The sequence below is a fragment of the Armigeres subalbatus genome, chromosome 1 (assembly GCF_024139115.2).
Source record: "Armigeres subalbatus isolate Guangzhou_Male chromosome 1, GZ_Asu_2, whole genome shotgun sequence".
In the NCBI taxonomy this organism is placed as follows: Eukaryota; Metazoa; Arthropoda; class Insecta; order Diptera; family Culicidae; genus Armigeres; species Armigeres subalbatus.
Window position 1 is genome coordinate 69,340,159 of NC_085139.1, and position 10,129 is coordinate 69,350,287.

Consider the following 10,129-nt stretch of genomic DNA (forward strand, 5'->3'; position numbering starts at 1 on the left):
TTATGAAAGCCCCAGGTGATGATGGTATTTTCTATATATTTATCAAAAAACTTCCTGAGAGCTCTTTATCCTTTTTGGTTAATTTATTTAACAAATGTTTTCAATTGGCATACTTCCCAGATAAATGGTAAAACGCCAAAGTTGTTCCAATTTTGAAGCCGGACAAAAATCCAGCTGAGGCTTCTAGTTATCGCCCAATCAGTTTGCTTTCTTCAATAAGCAAACTGTTTGAAAAGATTATTTTAAATAGAATGATGGTACATATTAATGACAATTCTATTTTTGCTGATGAGCAATTTGGTTTTCGCCATGGGCATTCAACCACTCATCAGTTATTAAGAGTTACGAACTTAATTCGGCTCAACAAATCTGAAGGATATTCGACTGGAGTTGCTCTTCTTGATATAGAGAAAGCATTTGACAGTGTTTGGCATGAAGGTTTGATTGTAAAATTGATGAATTTTAATTTTCCTCTGTACATTATTAAGCTGGTCCAAAATTATTTATCAGATCGCTCACTGCAGGTAAACTATCAGAATTCTAAATCTGATAGATTACCTGTAAGGGCTGGTGTCCCCCAAGGCAGCATACTGGGGCCCATTTTGTATAACATTTTTACTTCTGACTTACCTGATTTACCACCAGGGTGTCAACAATCTTTGTTTGCAGATGACACGGGCCTTTTAGCCAAAGGGCGAAGCCTTCGTGTCATTTGTAGTAGATAGCAAAAAAGTTTGGACATTTTCTCCGCTTACTTGCAAAAATGGAAAATTTCCCCGAATGCTTCCAAAACTCAGCTTATAATTTTCCCACATAAGCCGAGAGCTTCTTATTTGAAACCTTCTAGCAGACATATTGTCACTATGAATGGGGTTCCAATTAATTGGTCTAGCGAAGCCAAATATTTAGGACTTCTGCTGGACCAAAAATTAACTTTTAAAAATCACATTGAAGGCCTTCAAGCCAAATGTAACAAATATATTAAGTGTCTATATCCACTTATAAACAGAAAATCAAAACTTTGTCTGAAGAACAAACTTTTGATTTACAAACAAATTTTTAGACCTGCCATGTTGTATGCTGTGCCAATATGGACTAGCTGCTGCAATACCAGAAAGAAGGCACTTCAGAGGATTCAAAATAAAATTCTGAAAATGATTCTGAAGTTGCCTCCGTGGTATAGTACCAATGAACTTCATAGAATTTCTAATATTGAGACATTGCAACAAATGTCCAACAAAATAATTTCCAATTTTAGACAAAAATCGTTGCAATCTTCTATTGCAACGATTAACTCCTTGTACCCCTAGTATAAAATAGGTTAAGTTTAGTTTAAGTTGAAAACATTGTAATTCCTACATGGTTCAATTCAACCAGAGGAAAAATTCTAACTGCCAGAGACAATTGAAATGTATTAATAATAACTAAAACTATAACATAGCAAATAAGGATGATAGTGTTAAGAAAACACGGAACACCTAGTCTAAGAGATGAATGCATGTGTTAGATAATTAGCAAATAAAATTAGTTAAAAAAAAGGGGGTGCTTGGGTAAAATATATGGATTTTTGGAGAGGAATAACAACGACGAGTGTCTTAATCTTCCTCCTACTCTTATAATTCCATCGTGATAGAAAGGGTTCAAATCTGAAATTCGCTTACACGGATCGTTTTTCTGAATTCGTTGAATTTCATCAAAAAGCATTTCGTGCTGAATAATACGAATTATTAGCTCTAACGAACTTCTTATCTCTAGAATCGAATGGTCAGATTAATCGTCAAAGTCCGTTGAAATTCTTAGTCTCCTCAGTGATACTAGCCGCTCTGTTTCGTACAAACACTTCATGACTAGCAAAAGATTTTTTGAGATAGGCAAGCACGATTTGTACCAAAGATCAACGTCATCAAACTTGATTTTCAAATCATCAATAATCTGGACAGTAATCTAGCAGCAAGAAGCTCTTTGCGAGCTATGGTGTAGCATTTCTTAATTGATGCGACTCTTGACTAACTGCAAAGCAAACGTAAGCGAGCTGATCCGTCGGAAAGTAAACTTCGAACATAAATCACTGCTCCAAAAGCAACGGAAAAGGCATCTGCAAATCCATGAATTTCTACACCTCTCTGAACAGTGAGAAATCCATATCGTGGTATAGAAATTTCTCTAACCTTAGGAAGAGCATTTCGAAAATGTAGCCATGATTCAAGTAACTCTCCTTCTATCTTAGGATCCCAACCATGTTCAGCTGGCCAAAATGTTTGCATATAAATGCAATGACAACAATTGGCGACAATAATTCCAATGGATCAAATAGTCGACCAATTTCGGAGAAAATTATTCGCTTTGTAAATTCTGTTACATTACTTGGAAGCTGGACCGCAAATAAGAATTGGTCTGTCTGCGGGCACCAAATCAACCCCAGAGCCTTGACTACTTCATCATCTTCGTTAAAGTTTACTAATTTCTCTCGATCATTTTCGGGTATTTAGTGCAACAATTCTTCGCAAATGGAGCTCCATTCATGGACACGAAAGCCACCGGGCTCTAATATTTTACCAATCTGCCGTTGCGTTTCAATAGCCTCTGCAGGAGAACTAGCACCGGACAGAATATCATCTACATAGCAATCTTCTTTTACTACTTTGGCGGCTAAAGGAAATCTTTCTTCTTCATCATCACACAGCTGTACCAAGCATCTGGTAGCAAGGCATGGTGCAGCTGCGGTGCCATAAGTAGCAGTTTTCAGTTCTAATACTGTTAACGGTTTGGATGGTTCATTTCTCCAAAGAATGCGTTGAAATTTAGTTTGCGAGGGATCAACTAGGACCTATCGGTACATTTTTTCAACATCAGCAGTAAACACTATAGGATGTTTACGAAATCTAAGAAGAGTGCTGAACTATTCGCTTTGGACTGGTTATCCTACATGAAGCAAATCATTCAATGATTTCAACGAAGTGCCAAGCTTTGCTGAAGCATCAAATACGACCCTAAGTTTTGTAGTGGAACTATTTGGTCTCAACACGGCGTGATGAGACATGTAATATCTAATTTGATTGGCATCTTCAGATTCATCAACTTCTTGGCAATGGCCTACGGTTTTCTACTCATCAATAAACTTTACATATTCTCGTTTCAAATTTGAATCTTTATGAAGACGTTGTAACCTGTTCTCTTGGCTTGGCGGCTTTGGTAAGCAATCATTGCTTTCGCGTACCGAGCATCGGATTGCGCTCGCCGCCTTGCCAACCGACTGAGAAGTTTGAGTTAAGTGCGGAACCAATGTCAAACCACTACACTATATCCAACATGAACAACAGCACAACAAATCATCGGGTTGATCGTTGTTAACCGTCGATCGATCGCGCCGCATGCCTCATAACATGCCCCGCTGGGCGCAAGCTGCTTCCAAGTGCCAATGAAATTTTGATACGACACGATATCATCCCATATACTACTCACAGTCGGCTGAATGTGATGATCATTGCTATAAAAGCCGAAGTACCTAATTTGATCCACTCATGTCCGATGATACACCTAACCATCACGATGCAGTTGAGCAGTTGAGATAGTACTCATCCAAGATCGCCATAGCCCACGAATAAAACCAGTGTGATGAGCGTAGAGACAGTTTAGTTGTCGGTTTCACGCAGTCCGATAGTGCGAAATAAAAAAATCAGAACCGTATTTCTTGCGAGGTATAAGTTTACGGGAGTGCAGTGCAGTGGAGATAGACACCAAACGGTGCGAATACGGTGAACTGCTTGGGGTAGATGGAACAGTTGCAATAGTGGGAACAATTGTTAATCAGCTGTTTCTCACCCATTTAGTGTACTCCGTGATGGAATCTAGTAGGAGAAATATTCTACTCCTGAGGATGATGGTTCAACAACAAATATCTGCCTTTGAGATCGGTAAGATTGCTCAAACTAAAGACCATCTTCAAAGTGATTGAAAGGTGCAGTGATCACGATAATTAATGGCTCAATATCGGCTGCAGGCCTTTTCTTTACCCCAGCATAATTGGCGATGGCGCATCGGTCTGTCTATTGTTGATGCTTTTATTAAAACGAGAGAACGTATTAAATGTTAGGTATGCCTGATTGAACTGAATAATTCTGTTGCTGGAAGTCAAATTTAATTATCCATCCTTCCACGTTCGGATCGATTGGATGTGTTAAAACTAATCGTCCACTGGAGTTCAGCAGTTCAGGAAAGGTATAAAAAAAGTGAACAAAACGGTAATAGGTATAATATATGCTGATAAAGAAGAAGAAGATTATCATTTTATGCTAGCGCGATTCGAAAAAAAAAACAATATTGGTGCCGAATAATTATTTTTTAGTAGATTTAAATTTTTCGAAACTAAACCCTACACTATACTAAAAATCCACACATATTTATAGGCAAAAATCCATAGATTTAACTTATGATGTATATCAGCGCACACATAACCATTCTCCGCGCGAACTACTAATAAAATATATATAATAAAAATAAAATAAAATAATAATAATAAAATAACTTTATGTGTGGTCTCGAAGCAATTATTTAATTTATGTGTGGTTCTATATCGATTATATTAGTGTGGAGCTATTGCAAAAATTTATAACGGCGACACATATATCTTATATAGATATTTTTGGCAGTGTATGCTTTGTGCCTATGTGGAAGAAGTGCTATGCAGATGCTATTTTTAGATAAGTCCAAAAATTACCTACGTCCATAGTTTGAGGGGGGAGGGAATCCAAGATCTGAGAACATACGTGGAGAGAGAGGATGAAACACCTAAAAAAGGTAGTGGATGTCAAATCGGGGTGATGATTATAGCAGTTAAGGCATAGAAGACTGAAATCAAAAAAGAACAGTATTCTTTGATTCTATGTTTTTCTATAATTCTAGCTATGGGTTATCAATTATAGCATTGTGGTAAATGAAACTAAAGAATTATGTCAATAAAACAAAATTATTTATTATATTTATTCTATGAAATGTATATTAGTATTAGTATTTCGCAGTATCACCACAAGACCTCCAATTTAAGAGTGATTTTGGCGCAATATTATCGTCGATCGGGTTGTGGATTATCGATCGTTTCAACACTTCAAGATACCCATGTGGTAAGGAAAACCTTCAACAATACAGCACTGTGTAGGATTCCAGGTAAACTTTCTTATGTGTATTACGTATATCTAATATCTATGATGCGGCCTATATCTGCACTTAATTATGACTGATTGTGAAAAGCAGCAACAGACTAACGCACATACAAAATTAGCTTGAGTGAACAAACACATAGATTGACACTTCGCTGAAATTGAATTAGCAAATTATAGCAAATTAATTACTAGATTGGGATTGTAGAAAAAGCGTCAAATGTTTTGGGATTAAATCCCAGGATTGAATCCTCCCATGCAACGTGGAAAAAGACAATGCATGCCTGGATTGGGATCGTTTGGGTGATTGGGATTGATCTTTCTACCATTTTTTGAATCTCAGCAGATCCCAGAGTGTGATTTTTTGAAGACTGCTTCTTGTGCTATGACGCTTGTTTCGATTTGGTTACAATATGTATATATGTAATGGTATCACCATCACCTTGAATAAATGAAAAATGCTACTGTTCGAAGGCCTTTTTCGCTAAGACCCTAAGACGCTACCATTTAGAATACATTTTCAGCATCGCCACTGGTGGTGTGGGACGGCACGCCTTTTTATAATCAACTCTTTCTTCACATAGTAGTACTCATCGAGCTCTTCAACAGAAAAATGAAAAACATGCTACATGTAGTAATTTGGCACATACGTCACTTTTCATATTAAGGTATTGATGCCGGCGAAGGACACTTGTAATAGCGCTGCTAGTCGACCACGTTTATCCTGACCAAAGAGTTTTCGCTGCCATTGTTGAGGTTGAATGATATGCAGCACCACCGATCTGATGGTTTTTCGTTGAGACTGCTAGCACGTGCTGATGCGTCCGCTCCGCCGCGTCAGCTCTGCTTGAAATCTTGTTCGAACAAAGGATTAGATTCAAATCTCCGAATTGCTTGATGTTTATGTCTGCGATTGCGATGTAGGTATATGTACGGGATTGATTGGTTTACCTATTTTTGAACTTTTCACCAATTATCGATAATAAATAGTTGATGATGGGTGCTATGAAAGATGATATTTACGATCGAAAAACCCCCTTCGATGAATTTTTCACATTCGTTCGTCAGGAAACCTTGATCAGCTTGCAGCAGAAATGAACACAGGGGGAGTTGGGTAGATGCCATCTAGTAGATGGCTATGTTCATGGTTCAAAAAAATTAATATGGGACGAGACTGCGTGCGGGGAGCAGATCTACACTAACTGATTATCTCCGGGTGGGTGGGTGAACCATTTCCAAGAATGTCAACTATTTGAACATCAGCATCGCAATTACTTGAAAAAAGTCTCGCCAATTTCCAGGGCCATTTCCCTTCCCAATTTGCATGTAAGGAGGGGAACAGTCAGTAACACTGCTTCTCAAGTTTGTTACAGTGTAGGGAAAGAAAAACAATTCCAGACATCGTTCCGTGGAAAGCAGCATTCGATAGCACATCCCACATTTAAATGGAAAACAGCACGATGAAACACGCTTTTTCGACGCGTGTGCTGGACTTGATTTGAAAAAAGAAAAAAATATTAGCAATCCTAGGAAGCTTATCAATTAGTGCAATGCCGAATAAAAAGTGTCCCCAAGCAATGTATCCATTACCTGTTGTTCTATCGTTAATCGTTGCTGATCTTCTTCGGAAAACTGAAGGCTCGAGGCTGCTAAATAATTGGCTTCGCGTAGAATACACTTATTTTGAATCAAGTTTAATTGTGTTATGGTTAGTCTAATGTAAATTGCCGTCAATTCTGAAGATCTCGTTTGTAAACACTACCAAGTAAACAAACAAGTACGTCGTGGTCAACTTTAATCGTAATTTCTATCGTTATTATCGTAGTAATATTTGCGAGCTCACTGGAAGCTACCACACGGACACAAGCGGACACTAATTAGGGCGGACATGGATCTTTTCCAACAAGTTCACCCTAAATGTATGCAATTTCTATAGCATTATGTCAATTCCTATAGCATAAATCAAATAAAAACTGACATAATGCAATGGAAATTGCATACATTCAGGCGATAATATCGTTTAAATTTACGCTCTGTTTTGGCGTTCCCTTTATGTGCATTACTTTTCGTGTAAATTTCAACAAATTTTTCTATCTGTGAGTCCAAAACGAAACACAAACGAATCCCCCGACAACGGTAGTAGTAGCGGCACACTGCAACAAGGGATTAATATTGTAGTGAGTAACCAATTCGAGTTACTTCAGAATGCAGAGCAAGATGACATCAAGGATGAAATGCCGGTGCTAACTCCGCAGCCTTACACAACAACCGAAGTTCTAAGAGTGAAAAAAAAAAAAAATCAAAGTCCCCAATGTCGGTTGTAGACGAATCAACCAGGCAGGTGCGTGAGCTGATGGCGAAAATCAACATTGCACAAACGGATTACCAAATGAAGCCTACCAAGACAGGTGTACAACTATTCTGCGCGCCAGAGGAGACCTACAACAACACACTAGAGCAGGGCTGCCCAACGTACGGCCCGCGGGCCGGATGCGGCCCTTGGCTCCATTTTTTGTGGCCCGCGGCGTGTGAGAAAAAATACTTCATAACCGGCCCGAAAGCTTTTCTATCTGGCACGAGAAGCTCCTTCTTATTAATAAATTCTGTAGGTTTTTTTTTCTTATACATAGTGTTTTGGGGAACTGAAAGACTCGCGATTTGGTCGAGGGAATACAATCTTCATAAGGGGCATTTGATGATCATCTTCAAATCACATAGGATTTAGCAGCTTTGATCCCAATGAAGAAAACGACTACCTGAGGAATGGTGTTAAGACCTGTTTGAAGGAGCTTGAACTCTTTTTTGAATACTTAAGGCCGAACAACTGATGGAGCTCCGGCAATGACGGGAAATAATACGGGCGTTGTGACGCTTGAAAATTAAAGCAATTTGTTGATTTGTTTATTTGTTTATCAATTGTTTATCAGTCACAAAATTTAATTTGTGATATTTCTATGCACATTGATTTTTTCACCAAAAAAGATCTCTGTTCAAAAACGATCAATATTCGTTATGTAGCGACGCTCGTTATTAAAAAACAACTTTACCTAAGCGATGAATCTCAACCAACAATAATTCTTAATTATGTGGACGAAAATGGAAGCAGAATACAAAGATTTGTTATGTTAGTTTGTTGGCCAACCCATACCTTGCTTGAGAGAATTTTTTTCTTCGACAAAAAAAGATGGTTCAAACGCAATAATATCGCATTTGTTTTTTTTTTTAATTTAGCCAATCTGCAAAACTGAACGCCATTTTGAAAAAAAAATTACTTTGGTTGTTTGAAAATGTATAAAAAAATATGTACCGAATATTACCTGGCCCGCCAGCGAGCTGTCATTCAGAAAATTGGCCCGTGGCTTGAAAAGGTTGGGCAGGCCTGCCCTAGAGGCATTCCATCCAGTTCCACGCAAACATCCAGTTCCACACTTACACTCCGGCCGCAGAGCAGCCAGTAAAAGTCTTCTTATCAGGTCTACCAGTCAAAATGTTTTCCCGCAAGTCAGTGGCGTAGCCAGAAAATTGGTCTCGGGGGGGGTTTCCTGAATTTTTTTTTTTCTTTATCGACTCGGCGCCTCGAACCGTGGACCTCTATATCTGCAGGCGCTGACACTACCACATAGCTCACTCTAGATCCATACCAGTGGGTCGAGCATACTAGATGACATTGCTCATAAATCATGGTCAACTTTGTTTTAGTATGGGGGGAATGGTCTTGCTTGACTACCCTATTCAAATGTTGAGTATTTCATGAAAACTGCATTATTACATGCCGAAGCTTATTTTTCAGAATAAAGTGATGTATGGACGAAACTTCCACAACACTCGAAGGAAATGAAAGGAAAATTGGGCACATATTGAAAATTTATACTACCACCAGAAGCACTTAAAATTATGTTTCTGCTATTAAGGCATTTTTTTCAGCTAAATCTAATAAAAAGTCATAGAATAAGCCCACTAAACATCCTAGCATCAATGACAAAGTGGTAGATAAAAGTCTAAAGAAGCTATCAACGACTAATCCTTTTATTATGTGGAGTTAAATTGACGCATTCAGATGATATTTTTACGAAAAAGTCTGAAAAATCACAAATCTCGTTTGATGGACCTCTAAATCTCCATGAATTTGGCTGAAAATTGGTCAGGAAACTCCATTTAAGATACTCATTGAAATAGAGGGGTGGCACTTTGAATCTGAAATACTTTTGAAAATGGTGAACAGATCTAATGTATAATTTAGACTGCTTGCGTCTCGTTAACTGGAACAGACGATCCAATCATGGCAAGAAACTCGACTTTTTTCGACTTCTTAAAAGGACACAAGGTGGATATTGGTATCGTAACCGAAACTTTTGCACCAAAAACACGCATTTTTTCAACCGAATTTTTCTTGCGTTTGGTTTGATCGAATGTCTAATGATGGCGTAAGAGGTGGTGGAGTTTTGATAGCGGTCCGAAAGGGTATTAATTTCACTGAGCTTAGCACTTCAACAAAAGTAATGTGGGTATCTCGATTAGCACGCCGGACGTTGACGTGCGACTATTTTCCTGGACCAAGACGACAATCGAACTGGACACAATTTCGTCGGGACATCTCCGCCCTCACCAGAAGAATTGAACCATCGTCACTGGAACTATTTGAATGCCAACAAGGCAGACACAATCCTGCTCCAGGAAGCAAATAGTTGTAGTTTCTACATCCACTTCCCCGATTCCTTCACGTTCCACTCCGCTGGACGTTGTCGTCCAGGATTTGGCCATATCCAACAACCTACTGAACATGACAAAACCGGTTAGTCAGTCTATCAGCTTCAGTCGAGCAGATTATACCTAAATGTAGAAATTATGCTCGTGCAGATTGGCTTCGTTTCAGGCGAGAGATCAGCTCTAAGCTGGACTTACTAAGCCGAGATTGATGCGTATATTGATGTCCTAACAACGACAATAGGGGAAGCAGAAGCTATTGCCATTCC